The sequence below is a fragment of the Delphinapterus leucas genome, chromosome 9 (assembly GCF_059928025.1).
Source record: "Delphinapterus leucas isolate spDelLeu-1000000601 "Yukka" chromosome 9, BTC_Dleu_Yukka2, whole genome shotgun sequence".
Classification (NCBI taxonomy): domain Eukaryota; kingdom Metazoa; phylum Chordata; class Mammalia; order Artiodactyla; family Monodontidae; genus Delphinapterus; species Delphinapterus leucas.
Genome location: NC_143137.1, coordinates 84159681 through 84176988, shown reverse-complemented (window position 1 = coordinate 84176988; position 17308 = coordinate 84159681).

The following is a 17308-nucleotide window of genomic DNA, read 5'->3' as shown; positions in this document are numbered from 1 at the left end:
GATGATAGAACAGAAGCAGGGCCAAGATAATGCTACATCGCTGGCTTTGGAGATGGAGGAGGGGCACCATGAGCTAAGGAATGTGGGTAGCTTCTAGAATCTGGAAGAGGTGAGGAAATCATTTCTCCCCTACAGCCTCTAGAAATGAATGAAGCCCTGCTGACAACCTGATTTTAATCCAGTGAGACCCATGTTAGACTTCTTATCTATAGAACTGTAAGATAATAAATTTTTGTTTTTTTAAGCCACTATTTTTGTGGTGATTTGTCATAGCAGCAATAAGAAACTAATACAGGTTGTAAAAAAAAAAAAACAAAGAATAGGTGATAGAAACACTTGTAGCCTGCAAAGTCTGAAATGCTTATTATCTAAACCTTTAAAACTTCTGGTTTGGAGATTAAAGTTTCTTAGCCTGGGCTTTTCAGACAGAAACTTGATATAGATTTTTGGCTTGCGTATTTTGCAGGCATCATTTGAAATAACACATGATAAGTTAAAACCAGCCCAACATGGTCACATGTGAATATTAGATCCTCGTGGTGTACAGGGACAATTTAATTAATTAATTAATTAATTAATGGATAGACTGGAATCTATTCAAGAACAAAACCGGTACACTTGATGCTTTCAAAGTGTAATTGCTCTAGCTCTACTTTACCAGAAATCATTGGATAAGCATCATATGATGGTAATAAAAGAACATTAGATTAACAAATCTAAAAGGAATATCATAGCTCTTAATATAGTTGGAAATGGGCTGATAAGCCCATTGTTTGGATGCGCTTATAGCAATAAACATAGTAGAGAAAATGTGTAACAGTTAACCAACTTTAACCACTTTGTGACTTCCAGGAGAATGACTGTACTTCCACAGTTAGGAATTGAACACATATATAAGAAATCATCATAAAAACAGGGTAGAAGTTCTGATTCTAAGTAAGACACATAGGCATATCCACCCTGTATCTCCCACTAAATGCAGCTATAAAACCTAGACAGAATGCATGGAACAACTTTTTGAGAACTCTAAATACTAAATAGCAGCAGTCCCAGATGGTTTCACTGGCAAATTCTCTCAAACATTCAAAGAATAAATAACACCAATGTACTCAATCTATTCTGGAAAATAGAATAGGAAAGAATATTTCCCGTCTCAGTTGGTGAGGCCAGCATTAACACTGTAGGAAAATCAGACATAGACAGTTGAAGAAAGCCAAGTCCAATATCCCACATTAACACAGATGCAAAAGTCCACAATATAATATCAAACAGAATAAGTGATACATAGAATAATACCATAAACAGGTGAGGTTTTTCCTGGGAATGCAAGGCTAGCTCAATACTTGAAAATCAATCAATGTAACTACCATATTAAGTCTAATATATGATATAATTGATGAACTAAAAAACATTTAATAAAACTCCATATCAATTCAAGATTAAAGTTTTAGCACACTAGGAATAGTAGGTGACATCCTAAACTTATATAAAGAGCATCTACATAATAGCTACAGCTACAATCATACCGAACAGTGAAAGACAATGTTTCTCTCCTAAGATCTGATACAAGGTCTGCTCTCACTACTTATATTCTACAGCATACTGAAAGACTTAGTTGATGTAATAATTTAAGAAAATGAAATGAAAGACATTAAGGTTAGAAAGGAAAAAAATTTAAATTTCCCTATTTTCAAACAACATGATTGTCTTCATAAACAATATTAAGGGATCTACTAAAAAAAACCCAGTACAACACAAAAAGTTCAGTAAAGTTATAGGATGCAAGACTGTGTTTAAAGGCCACCCCCTTATGACACTCATCTCCTGGTGTTCATGCCTTTGTGTAATCTCTTCCCTTTGAATGTGGGTAGTACCTGTGAATTCCTTCTAACCAACAAAATATGCCAAAAGTGATGTGTTGTCACTCCTGTACTTGTAATGTTACATAAGACTGTCTTGCTGGAAGAATGTCTCTAGAGTCTCCATGTCCTTTGCTGCCTTTGAAGAATCAAGATGCCATATATCCTATAACCACAAGGAAGTGAATTTTGCCAAAAATCTAAATGATTTTTGAGTCCTACAACCACAAGGAAATGAATTTTGGCAAAAATCTGAAGGATACTGGAAGCAGATCCTTCCCCAGTAAGTCTTTGCAGAGGACCCAGCTAAGTCATTTCCAGAATCTTGACTCAGAGAAATTGTGAAATAATGAATTTGTATAGTTTTAAGCCGCTAAATTTGTCGTAATTTGTTACACAACACAGAGAACTAACACAAAGGTTAACACACAAAAATCATATTTCTATATACTATATGTAAACAATTAGAAATCAAACTTTAAAAAAAATTACCAAAGCCCTAAAAAATAAAATGTTTAGGCATAAATTGAACAAAACATGTATAGGATTTGTGTGCTGAAACCAGTAAAAGCTAGTGAAAGAAACCAAATAAGACTCAAATAAGTGGAGAGACATATTCATAAGATTGGAAAGCTCAACATAGTGAATACCAATTCTCCCCAAATTTCTCTATAGATGTATTGTAATTCCAGTTAAAATCCCTGCAGGGATTTTTGTAGCTACAGACAAGCTGATTCTAAAATTTATATGAAAAGTTAAAGGAACCAGTATAGCTAACCAATTTGGCAAAGGAAGAATAAATTTGTAAGAATCATACTACTTGATTTTAAGACTTATAATAAATAGACATTTCTCCAAAGAAGACATACAGATGGCCAAAAAGCACAAGAAAAGATGCTCAACATGACTAATTATTAGAGAAATGCAAATCAAATCTACAATGAGGTATCACCTTACACTGGTCAGAATGGCCATCATCAAAAAATCTACAAACAGGGACTTCCCTCATGGTCCAGTGGGTAAGACTGCACTCCCAATGCAGAGGGCCCAGGTTCAATCACTGGTCAGGGAACTAGATCCCGCATGCATGCCACAACTAAAACCTGGCACAGCCAAAATAAATAAATAAATAAATAAATATTTTTAAAAATCTGCAAACAATAAATGTTGGAGAGGGTGTGGAAAAAGGAAACCCTCCCACACTGTTGGTGGGAATGTAAATTGGTACAGCCACTATGGAGAACAATATGGAGGTTCCTTAAAAAACTAAAAACAGAACTACCATATGACCCAGCAATCCCACTCCAGGGCATATACCTGGAGAAAGCCATAATTCAAAATGATACATGCACCCCAATGTTCACTGCAGCACTATTTACAATAGCTAAGAGATGGAAGCAATCTAAATGCCCATCGACAGATGAATGTATAAAGAAGATGGAATATTACTCAGCCATAAAAAAGAACAAAATAATGCCATGTTCAGCAACATGGATGGACCTAGAGATCATCAAACTGAATGAAGTAAGTCAGACACAGAAAGACAAATATCATATGATATCGCTTATATGTGGAATCTAAAAAAAGGGTAAAAATGGACTTGTTTACAAAATAGAAGTAGAATCATGTATGCAGAAAACAAACTTATGGTTACCAGGGTATAAAGCAGGGGAAGGACAAATTGGGAGATTGGGACTGACATATACAAACTACTGTATATAAAATGGATAACTAATAAGAACTTTCTGTACAGCACAGGGAACTCAATACTCTGTACTGGCCTATACGGGAAAAGAATTAAAAAAAATATATATAGCACTGCCAGACATAGAGAACAGATTTGTGGTTGGTAAGGGCAGGGGGGAGGTGGGGGAGGGATGGAATGGGAATTTGGGATTAGCAGATGCAAACTATTACATATAGAATGGATAAACAACAAGAAATGATGTTAAAACAGTTAGATATTTGTATGAGAGAAATGAGCCTCAGTCTAAACTTTACAGCATATACAAACTTAACTCTAAATACAACAGAGGTATAAATGTAAAACCATAAAACTTTTAGAAGGAAATATGGGAGAAAGTCTGTGTGGCCTTCAGTTAGGCAGAGAGTTCCTGGACATGACACTAAAAGCACATTCCATTAAAAATTTTGAAAACTGGACTTAATCAAAATTAAAAACATTTGCTCTGTGAAAGATGTTAAGATAATGCAAAGACAAGCTATAGACTGGAATAAATTATTGGGACATTATATGTCTGACAAAGAACTGGTATCCAGAAACATATAAAAATATGTTTAATGTCACTAGCCATTAGGGAAATTTAAATTAAAATCATGATGTGACTTCACTACATAACTATTAAATGGCTTTTAAAAAATTCTTGACAATACCAAGTGTTGGTGAGGATGTGGAACAATTGGAACTTTCATACAGCAGTGAGAATGCAAAATAGTAAAGCCATACTTGAAAAAAGTTTGATAATTTTTTTGCAAAGTCTAACACTAGGAAATAAGAACTTATGTTTACACAGAAACCTGTACAGAAATATTTATAGCCAAAATCGAAAGCAACCCAAGTGTCTTTCAATGGATAAATGGATTTAAAAAAAAACCTGTAGTACATCCATACAATGAAATACTACTCAGCAATAAAACGCAACAAACCACTGATATACACAGCTATTTGGATGAAGCTCAAAAACATCATGTTGAGTGGAAGAAATCAGTCTCTAAAGGTTACAGACTGTATGATTCAATTTATATGACATTCTCAAAAAAGAGAAACCATAGCGACAGCAAACAGATCAGTGGTTGTCAAGGGTTAAGGATGGTGGGAGTTATGACCACAAAGTGATAGCACTAGAGATTCTGAAGGGTGGGCTGTGTATCATGGGATTATATGAATCACATGTGACAAAATTCCAACTGTACACTGAAATATCCACTTTTACATGTTAAGTTAAAAATAAAATTTAAAAATAAATGTAAAAAACAGGCTAGACAGCAAAATGGAAAGTCATTCAGAGAGAAGGGTGAGTCATTTGTCATCCTAATAAACCATACCATAAAGCTACATTACTTATGTTCTCTTCAGAATTCTGTAATCTATTCTCTCATCTTAACTTTGGCATCAGAAATACCATTAAGCTCATGTATAACAATTTTTACCTCTGACAATAATTAAGATTGTATATGCTCATATTGTCCATCCTGCGGGAAAATGATAAGAGTAGTTAAAGCCCACATAATATGAAGATTAGACGAACTCCTAGAATTACTGTCAATTATGAATGATAGGAACTACAATCTATAATGTGTTTTATTTATTTCATATCTATTTGTTTATTCATTTATTTATTTAGGCTATATAACTTCTGATGCAATATGTGCTTCTTATATATAATATTATACACGTAGCTTGTAAGTACTTAAAAAAATCCAAAGGCATTGTATTCTCTTCTTGAGATTCAACTTTTTAATCAGTAGAATTAAAAATAATGATGCCTAACTTGTCTATGTCAGACAGTACATTTAAAGATCAACTAAGTAAAATTACCTAAATTACTCTAAGATTGTAAAAACATTACTGTGTTGTTTTTGATACAAAATGAGACAGTGTTTGGGGTACGTGTGTGTTTGTGCACATGCATGCACACATACTCACTGAAAGTTGAGGACACTGCTATCTAAATCCCTTGAATAGCACATAGTAATCTTCCTTCTCCCGGAATTCTCCTTTTAATTTTCTATAATTTTTTAACGTAGTATGGTTAGTTGTTTGCTCATAAATTGAAGACTTCAAAAGACTATTTCCTATCATCAGATACTCAGTCTCCTCCCTTTCCAAGATATCTATGGCTAAATGGCTTAGAAGGGAGCCTATTAGCAATGATTTGGATGGTAAATATTTTTGCACTACAAGGAGCTATTCAACTACATATATGTCATGCCAGGGCAATTTTAATGCAGTAAGGTATAGAACCAGATGGGGCTACTGGAAAGTAATCATTTGATGTGAAGGATATTTTGGATCCTTTTATTTTTCTCATAGGAAGGTGTGTCTGATGATATGGCAAGCAAACTATGTTTGCAGAGTGACTTCACAAATTGGAAACTTAGAACTGAGAGGTTAACACTAGGATTAAGTGATTGTTTCCAAGTTTGTTTGTTTGTTTTTTTAACTGTATTAAGAAATACAGCAATGTGCTAGATCCCACGTCATCTTGGTATTTACAAATACCTGCACTGTTGTCAGTTTTCTGAACTGTCAGTAATGTCAGCAGGGAAACAGGGAACAAATAGTGGCCAGCTCCTTGTGAAGCTTTTTCTCTGGAAATGTATTAGTAAGTCCCGGTTTTTTGGGTGTTCTAAGTACCTTACACATAGCAAAGAACACAGGCCTCTACTTGAAAATTTATTTATCTTTTTCAGGGACTGAATTCTGCTAACAGTATTCCACTAAGGAAAGACTACTTATGTGTGAATTGCTGCCTCATTCTTGGCCCTTTATAACCTGTTTTTATTTACAGTTTCAGTAAGGGCTACTGACTAAATGCTCCTATTTCTGAGTGTGAACTGCTGAACAGGCCATTTAAAGGGAATGCCTAAGACCTGGTCCAAGTAAATTATACTATTTATATGAGAGTGGAAGAGTTAAAAGGGTTAAGGGATTAAATAACGTGATCTGACATCATTTATTTTGCCAATCTCAGCTTCATCTTCTCCTTAGTGTACAAATTATTCTTGAAGTAAGAAAGAAAGAAGAGAAAATACTTACTCTGATATGTGTGTGCATGTATATGTGTATGTCCATATTGTCTACTTAGTCGATTGTCATTGAATATGGATTTGCCCTTATTAGGTAAGACAGAATAGCTTTACCCCTGTTAATTACTACAGTGTGATTTTGAACTCTTGCTCGCCTTTCTTTAAATCTTACCCTTTTGTGGTTATTATTCCCATTTGTACCTTATTGGAAGATCTGTTAGTGAAAAACCTCAGGCTGAGAAACTTTTTTCTTTGCGGTACGCGGGCCTCTCACTGCTGTGGCCTCTCCCGTTGCGGAGCACAGGCTCTGGACGCGCAGGCTCAGCGGCCATGGCTCACGGGCCCAACGGCTCCGCGGCATGTGAGATCTTCCTGGACCGGGGCACGAGCCTGTGTCCCCTGCATCGGCAGGCGGACTCTCAACCACTGCGCCACCAGGGAAGCCCTGATATTCATTTTTTACACTTTAGGAGCATTTGTAATGGGTAAATTTTTTAGAGAACTGACCATTTATTGAAAAGTTGGTTTACTATTTGATTGTATCATGACTGTATAACAAAATTCTAAAAATTTTAATTTCCATGGTTTTGCTTCAATGGAAACAGACTGTTTTTTCAAGTTACAACCACTGTAATGGTTCCATTGATGAGAGTAAAGAAATGGTCTTTGTGAAATAAAAAGATGAAGAAAGCACATATTTTAATCATTTTGTAATGCTATTCAAAGGTGTCTAAAACTCTATAGCAATAAGATAGTATTTTCTACTGGTATCTTTTTTTTTTTTTTCAAATGCGAGACATTTGATTATACTATGGAAAGAATAATAATTTAGTTCATCTTTGGTTCCTTCAAGTGCTGTACAGGGTGAGGAAATTTTACTATTAAATCATGTATTTTCAAATTGTTTTTTTGTTTATGCTCTTCTAAAACTGGATTTTGCTTGTGTGGGTGGTGCTTTCTTTTTCCTGCTTTCCTTGTTTTATTCCTCTATCTTCAACAGTTTTGTTTAACAGTTTTAAAAGACATTTTCCAAAGTTTCACAGACATAAGCTCAACATATATAATTAACTTCTTTCCAGTAGGAAAACACAATGACAGTATAAGGGTAGGAATACACTACTAAAAGTTTTTCCCCTCCTGCTGCCTGTTTTTTAACAAGAAAATATGCCTGAAGTATTCAGTGAACAAGAACAAAAGCAATTAAAATCAGAGATCTTCTGTTGAGGAATACAAATGCTAAGTTTTCCTTTAACTTTGTGAGTCAAGTAAGTTATGAGTTTACTATGCAAGCACCTAGAAAATTAGAAGTGCTTGGGTATTATCTGAACTATTTTCCAAATGAAGTTCCTTCCAACTACTTGGGCATTACTCAAGTCAATATAAAGTATTTTTTACTGTCTAAATAACTTAGTATTGCAGATTCATGAAAAACATACAATATCAAGGCAACCACCATTGTTTTTTTAGGGACTGGAAAAACAGGTCAACTCACAAAATGTGACTCATTAATCAGGATTTGCAATTTAAGACTTAAATTGTAAGGCAATTTAAAAAGGTTATCAGTCAACATAAGCGGCCTTATTTTAAATAAACAAGTTCATAGCACTTAAATTACCACCTTGTAACTGTAGAATGAAACTGGTGTCCCATGAGTAGGATGATTTAATTGGGATTGAAAGCTTTGGTCTGCCAGTCTTGAGAAATGAGTTTGAAATACACAAAATTTTAGTAGCAAATTATTTTAGTAGCAAATTAAAGAAATATATTTAGGTGACAAAGAAGTAGTATGGTGGATGAAAAGGAAGGAAGGTAGAAGAATTGGAACTGTTAGATATCAAAAGAGAAAGAACTATTTGTTTCTTCTAAAATGAAAGGTTAAACTTCCAGCCTGTCTTAAGAAAATCTGGAAAATTTTCCAGTGACAAATTAGGAGTAAAGTCCAACTGGTGCTCCCTCCAAATAGTCGTTAGTGCTGCTTAATAATTTCTCAGAGTAACTGTTAGTGTCATATTCTCTTATGTCATATACATCAACACACACACAGACATTTAAAATGCATAGTAAATGCTACTTTCATAAAGACTAAATTCTGATGGAAGTTCCTCAGATTAGTCTTTTCACTTTCCCATAACCATATTAAGTAAAGGAACTAAATTCAACAATGTACTGTCATATATGGTGTAGGCATTTGGTTACTGATAAACACATTTAAATAAAGATAAAATTAAGGTGTCTGTTGAGTGTACACATCTCTTAACGGTGACTGTGTAAAGAAATATACAATAATAGAAACAAATTAACTAAATTATATATAAAAATTATAATCAAAAAGATAAAAGTGATTTAGGAAGTTCAACATAAACCTATTGTTTTCTTTCATTCTTTAGCCAAGATTCAATCTTATGTGCTAAACTGAAGGTTCTTCTCTTCTAACTTGCTAGATAACCATTTACCTTTTCTGAAAATAATGCATGTATATGTTGGTCAATATTTACTGAAGGTTTACTATCTATAAAGCATTGGTATTGGCTATTAGTCACCTTGGTTTTTATCTATCCAATTTAAAAACGAGGATGAGTCCCCAATGATTTGAAAACTCATAGCTACATAGCAAAAAAACAAGTGGTGTGAAAGTTTATAGAAGCTTTATTCATAGCAGCCCAAAATTGGAAGCAACCAAGATGTCCTTCAATAGGTGAATGGATAAACAAACTAAGGTACATTCATATAATGAAATATTATTCAAGGATTAAAATAAATAAGCTATCACAGCATGAAAACACATGGATGAATCCTAAATATATTTTGATAAGTGAAAGGAGCCAGTCTGAAAGAACTATATATTTTAGGGTTCCAGTTTTTTGACATTATGTAAAAAGCAAAACTAGAGATGGTAAAAAGATCAGTGATTTTAGGGTTTGGAGGAGAAGGCAGTGCTGAATAGGTGAAGCCAGAAAAATTTTAGGGTGGTGAAACTGTTCTGTATAATGCTTCAATGTTGGAGGCATGACACAATGCATGTGTCAAAGTCCACAGAATTTTACAGCACAAAGAGTTAACCTTCATGCATGCAAATTTAAAAATATTTAGGCAGTTAGGGGAACCCCACGAGGAAATGCAGAAGGTCACAAAAATAATCTAACTGCATTATAAATGTATGAAATCACCTCACTGATGGCGGTGAGGGGAAAAGGTGCTGACCTAAGTAACTTTGAAAATGAGTGAACTGTAGGAGTAGAGGTAAAGGAACCTGAACTTTATTACTGTATTCTAATTGATAAAATTATTTCCCACAGGGGTACAAGTGAACAATTCTGATATGGATATAGATGATATAGATTTATCTTGGAATTGAACAATTAAATAAATAAATGTTTAATGGTAAGAGCCAGATTTCTCACTGTTGGAGTAGGAGGTTACAGACAAGCAAGAGGAAGACAATGATCTATGTGGTGGTAGATTAGAGTTGGAGACATCATTATGAATTCATGTTTAGCTTAATATAGATACGGATGGTTAAATATAGAAATATTTACAGATATGTGTATAAATACAATTAGTATACACATATATTTCCTTGCTGTGCCAGTTGAAAAGATCTAGAAGCAACAATACCCCGGTATCAAGCATTCACAGGGCCCAGATATTGGTTTCTAATACCATTCTCCAATAAAAGGAACCAGGACTCCATAGAGAAATGTATGATTCCAGGACTGGGGCAGGAAATATACAAGGTGAGCTGGAAACAGTTCATATTGTCAGAAAATAAGAAAGTACCAAAACTGTGAGATTGAGATATATACACTAATATGTATAAAATAGATAACTAATAAATAAAATTCTAAAAAAGAGAGATAATGAGCACCTTGGCTACAGTCATGTGGATGAACTGAAGGAAGGTGAGAGCATGGATTCCATGGCTATTTAGAAAGTTAAATCATCTGGATTTACTGAGTAAATGGGGAGGAAACCAAAAACCAAAAACAAAACGGAAAGAGTCTAGCATGACACTCAAGCTTCTGGTTTGAATAGGAGCAGGTTCTAGCCTATGAGAACTGACTTGCAAATGCTCAGCAACATGTAGTGTGCAATTGGCGTGTAATGTTGACTCACTACATTTGTACAAGGAGCACTAGGGCTGTCTGGTGATGTTTTCTGACTTGAACTCCTTGGTAGGTACGATATGTCTTCAGTGATTAGGAACTTCCCTAGGGCTCCCTAACATCCAAATTAAGAGACAGAGACTTGCAAGGGTTGGGAGGGGTGGATAGGCGGAACACAGGACTTTTAGGCAGTATAACTACTCTGATATTATAATGGAGGATACAAGTTACATATTTGTTCAAATACATAGCATGCACAATAGTAAAAGTGGACCCCAATGTAAACTATGAACTTTGGGTAATAATGATGTGCCAATCTAGGTTCATCAGGCGTCACAAATGTACCACTTTGAGGGGAATGTTAATAATGGGGGAGGCTATGTATGTGTTGTGGGTACAGGGTATATGAGAAATCTCTGTACCTTCCACTCATTTTTGCTGTGAACCTAAAACCGCTCTAAAAGTAAAATCAAATTGAAAAAAGACAGCTGCAAAGTTAAAAAAAAAAAAAAAAGAAAGTGCCAAACACACACAGACACACACACACATATACAATCGGAGCAACAAGATAAATAAAATAGTGTTGCATTATGACCCAAAGTATAAAATAAATATGCATGAGTCCATACTGATACAAATAAATGATTGTATAAATAAATGGGGAAAAGAGAAAACTCTACAAAGGAATTTCCAATAAACTATGCAGATATTCCATCCTCAAGGAGGCATAGCACAACTCCCTACCCCTCCAGTGTGTATTATGCCTACTGACTTCTTTCCAAAGATTACAACACAGAAAGAGTGAAAAAGAGAATACAGTGGAGAAACCTGACAAACATTACCTGAGTTAGATGATTAAGGTCAACATCATCAGTGATAAGTCATGTTGATAGTACATATCCTAGATATGATGTGATAAAAATGGTTCTTCACCTTTGTGATTTTTTCCCCAACATATAATTCTACTCTAATAATGATTTAAAAATCAGACAAATCCCATTAGACACATACTCTACAAAATATCTGACCAGTATGCCTCAAAAATATCAAGGTCATTAAAAACAAGGGAAGTCTGAGAAATTTTCACAGCCAAGAGGAGGAGACATGATGACCAAACTTAATATGGTATCCTGCATGGTATCCTAGAAAAGGAAAAGGGCATTAGGTAAAAACCAAGTAAATCTGAATAAAATATGGACTTTAATTAATAGTAATGAATCAATATTTGTTCACTAATTGTGACAAATGTGCCATACTAATGTATGATGTAAATAAAAGTGGAAACTGGCTGTGGAGTATATGAAAACTCTTTGTACTATCTTCACAAATGTTCTATGAATCTAAAATTGTCCTAAAATTTAAAAAAAAAAATTTTAAGTAGTTTCACATGCTCAAGTTGTTACCAACATACTAATTTCCAGTAACTGCATATAAAACTGGTTCATGTTTTTTTTTAAGTATAGTTAATTTACAATATTATATTAGTTTCAGGTGTACAACACAGTAATTTAACAATTTTTATAGATTACACTCCATATTATTATAAAATATTGGCTATATTGCCTGTGCTGTACATTATATCATTTTAACTTATATTATGCTTAGGGGTTTGTACCTCTTAAATCCCTTCACTTATTTTGCCCTTCCCCCCACCCTTCTCCCCTCTGGTAACCACTAATTTGTTCTCTGTACCTGAGTCTGTTTCTGTTTTGTTATAGTAACTCATTTGTCTTAATTTTTAGATTCCACGTATAAGTGAAAACATACAGTATTTGTCTTTCTCTGACTTATCCCATGAAGCATTATACCCTCCAGATCTATTCATGTTGTTGCAAATAGCGAAATTTCATTCTTTTTTATGACTGAGTAATCTGTTGCATTTCTATACAATAATAATGAACTATCAGAAAGAGAAATCAATAAAACATTTACAATCCCATTTACAATCACATCAAAAAGAATAAAATACTTAGGAAGAAATTTAATGAAGGAGATAGATGAAAGACCTATAATCTGAAAACTATAAGACACTAATGAAGGAACTTGAAGACAATACAAATAAATGGAAAGGTATCCCATTTTCATGGATTGGAAGAATTAATATTGTTAAAATATCCATACCACCCAAAGCAATCTACAGATTTAATGCAATCCCTATCAAAATATTCATTACGTGTTTCACAGATCTAGAAAAAATAATCCTAAAATTTGCATGGAAACACAAAGACCCCGAATAGACAAGACAATCTTGAGAAAAAAAACAGCTGCAGGAATCACGCTCCCTGACTTCAGACTATACTACAAAGCTACAGTAATCAAAACAGTACAGTACTGACACAAAAACAGACACATAGATCAATGGAACAGAATTGAGAGCCCAAGGACAGGAAGAAAAACACAGACGTAGAGAATGGACTTGAGGACACGGGGAGGGGGAAGGGTAAGCTGGGACAAAGTGAGAGAGTGGCATGGACATATATACACTACCAAATGTAAAACAGATAGCTAGTGGGAAGCAGCTGCATAGCACAGGGAGATCAGCTCGGTGCTTTGTGTCCACCTAGAGGGGTGGGATAGGGAGGGTGTGAGGGAGATGCAACAGGGAGGAGATTCGGGGATATATGTATATGTATAGCTGATTCACTCTGTTATACAGCAGAAACTAACACACCATTGTAAAGCAATTATACTCCAATAAAGATGTTAAAACACACTCACACACACACACACACACACACACAATAGAGAGCCCAGAAATAAACTCATGCTTACATGGTCAATTAATTTATGACAAAGGAGGAAAGAATACACAATGGGGAAAAAAGAGTTTCTTCAATTAGTGGTGTTGGAAAAACTGAACAGCTACATGTAAAAGAATAAAATTAGAACATTTTCTCAAACTATACACAAAAATAAATTCAAAATGGATTAAATACCTAAATGTAAGACCTGAAATTATAAAAGTCCTAGAAGAAAACATAGGCAGTATGTTCTTTGACACAAGTCTTAGTAATATATATATATATATATATTTTTTGGTTCTGTCTTCTCAAGCAAGGAAACACAAGCAAAAATAATCAAATAGAACCTAATCAAACTTAAAAAAAAAATTTCATGGAGAAGGAAACCATCACCAAACGAAAAGGCAACATACTAAATGGGAGAAGATATTTGCAAAAGATATGTCTGATAAGGGGTTAATAACCAAAGTATATAAAGAACTCATACAACTTAATATTAAAAAAAAAAGAAAAAAGAAAAATGGGCAGAGGACCCGAATAGGCATTTTTCCAAACAAGACACACAGATGGCTAACAAGCACATGAAAAGGTGCTCAACATCATTAATCATCAGTGAAATGTAAATGAAAACTACAATGAGATATAACCTCACACCTGTCAGAATGGTTAGAGTCAAAAAGACAAGAAATATCCAGTGTTGGTGAGGGTGTGGAGAAAAGGGAGGCTTTGTACACTGTTGGTGGAAATTTAAGTTAATACAGCCACTATGGAAAACAGTATGGAGGTTCCTAAAAAGATTAAAAACAGAACTACCGTATGACTCAGCTATTCCACTCCTGGATATATAACCAAGGAAAATAAAAACACTAATTTGAAAAGATATGAGCACCCCAATGTTTGTAGCAGCATTATTTACGATAGCTAAAACACAGAAGCACACTACGTGTCCATCAACAGATAACTGGATAAAGAACATGTGGTACATATATACAACAGTTCATCCTTTTTAGAAGAAGAATATTTGACTCCAAAACAAAAGCATACCAATTTCAAAAACTATATCTGTCCAAGGAAATTCGCTAACTCTTATGTCAACTCAGTAACACCGAATTCAAAGAACAGTTGCACATATTTGAAACAACTCTAAATTTATCAAGTTCAGCAAAGCATTCTTCAAATTTCAAGTATTTTGTGCAGCTTCAAGATTGACATAACAGTTTCTCGCAATTACACCTGTAAATTGATTCATGCTAAGAAGCGTGCAAAATCATTTTTATTGATTTGTATTATTAAAAGCTTATGAAAAATTTCAATTTCAACCTAAACTCTTGTAACTGTCCACATAGATCACAAACACAAATAAGTTTTTCCTTTCTTGGAGCTTCAAATTTACTTAGTTTATGTGCCATATGATATTTGCGAGACAATGTTAACACATACTGCCATTTTTTGTCTTTGTTTGTCGAGTATCTGGCAAGCATTTCTTTTATTTCCCGAAAATTTTCAGTTGGAGTTAACAATACAGTAAATTTTAATGAATACTTTCCACAATTTAGTCAAAGGGCACTGTTAAAGAACATGACATCTTTAAGTTCATTGTATTCTATTTCTCTCGACAGTTCCTTAAACGGATGATGTTCCATAACATTAACATGTATATACAAACGATTTTAACAAGTATATCCGTGACATTTTTCATAGAATATGCTTCAGAAAACTCAGTACAAATATTTCTGGCATCACACAGTGAAATAAAGCCAAAAGAAAAATGTCAGTCTTTTAAAATTCCAATAAATTCAGACTTTTTACATAACATGTCTGGAGCATCAACCAGATGAAAACTTAATTTTTATCCTATGGCACTGAAGTTCTTCTTTGATAGTTTAAAAAAATTCAAAAATATCTATCTCAAGAACTTGAATTTTTTAGTCCGTGAATTGAGTTTATTTGTAAATTAGGAAGTCTTTTGAGAAGAAAACATCCAAGGAATTAATTGGACAGTGTCTCCTATATTGTATAACTATTCTAAAGCTAAAGAAGAGTAGTTGTGATTTTTTCAAGTTTTGAATCGATTGATACTTAATATTGTTAGAAAGTTCTTTTATATTATGGTCAATTATTTGGTGACAACTGAAGATTCTTCATTTTTTTATAAAATATTTCTTTTAATCTTTTCTAACAAAATTTCCTAACAAAATTTTATTAATTAAAATAACAGGTTCTTTTTTTCTTTTAATAATTTTCCCATGAAAATGGTTTTCTTTTTTAGTGTAAGAATCTAAAAATTTAGTGTAATTTAGTGTAAAAAAGCCATTTTATAGCAGTCAAAAGTTATAAGTTCAGAATTTGTTAAATATCATTTAAATTGTTTTATTTGACATTTAATTCCATGTCAGCAACTAACTTTGTCAATTTTTCGTTACTGTTGACAGAAAACTGCTTATTAAATTCACTATGTAATTTCTCAGAAGATCTCTTAATGATGACCACGTCATTATCTTTAAAAATCATTTTATGCAACAAACAGCTCTGCCCAGCAAATTGCAATTGTCATTTATAGTGAAATATGTAACATATCTTTATCTGGTCTGCTTTTCTTTACTATTTCAACTGTAGGACTAACATCTACATTTCCACTCGATTCTGTATCTACTATATACCTTTTATTATTATTATTTATCATATACCTTTGTTTTAAATTTGAAAATGTGTTCATATTTACTTTTTAAACTAGAAATACAATTTAATTAAGTTACCTATGGTTTTCATACTTATCACTGCAATTTAACCTGTCTGCATAAAATGTTCAAATAAACAAATAACTGTAAAAAAATGGGGGTGAGGGATACAGCCAAAGATGGTCAAGGGCTGGCAGGAGCAAAGTTGAGATGTAGCTTCTATCCAGACACAGAAGCCCAGAAAGGGAATAAATTCAGGGTACCCTTTGACACCCAAGCAGAAAGGGTCCAGTTGTCAATCTAGCCAGTCTTTGGCTTTATTCAGAAGGTTACTACCTGATAATCCCATGGAAATAATAGCCACATTTCCTCTTTGGGATTTGAATACTGTATACCAGCAAAGGCTTTTGATAAATAGGATAAAGGCTCTCCTAATTTCTCATTGATTTTAGGAAAGAGTATGGCAGCCTTTAGGAGAAAGAGGGATTAAGAGATACAAGAAAGTGACACATTTCTTCTTTTTATATGCAATAATTTACAGTATAACACTTGATTTGAACTAGAAGCCTCCCATTTCTTTTCTTTTCTTTTCTTCTTGGCCACGCCGCATCCAACCAGGGATTGAACCCACGCCCTCGGCAGTGAAAGCACAGAGTCCTAACCACTGGACCGCCAGGGAATTCTCAGAATCTCAGAACGTCACTAAGTTCTACTGATTTTTTTCAAATCCAAAGCAAGGACATAAGCCTGGAAAATACCTACTAGTAGCAGCAACAACAGCAATATAAAATCCATAAATTATCAGACAAACCACAATTTCATTTTTAGACTTCATGCCTTGTTAGGCTCCATCTAATGGCTAAAGTTTTCCACTCTTCAAAATCCCTGTTGCCAAGAGTGGGTTAAGCTTCTATATACTGCTGAATATTCAGTTACTCTGAATATGAAATGTACCTGGACTTGGTTTTACAGAACAGTGCAACCAGTTCCTGATTTGCCCCACTCAGTTCCTGTACTTTCTACTTTCCTCCTTCCCCCATTATTTCAATTACTATTTTAAACACAAACACCTCTTCTAAAAACAATTTGTTTTTTTTTCTTCTGAAGTTATGTAATGTACATTTCATATCTTCACTGTATAGCAGCATAAATTGTTT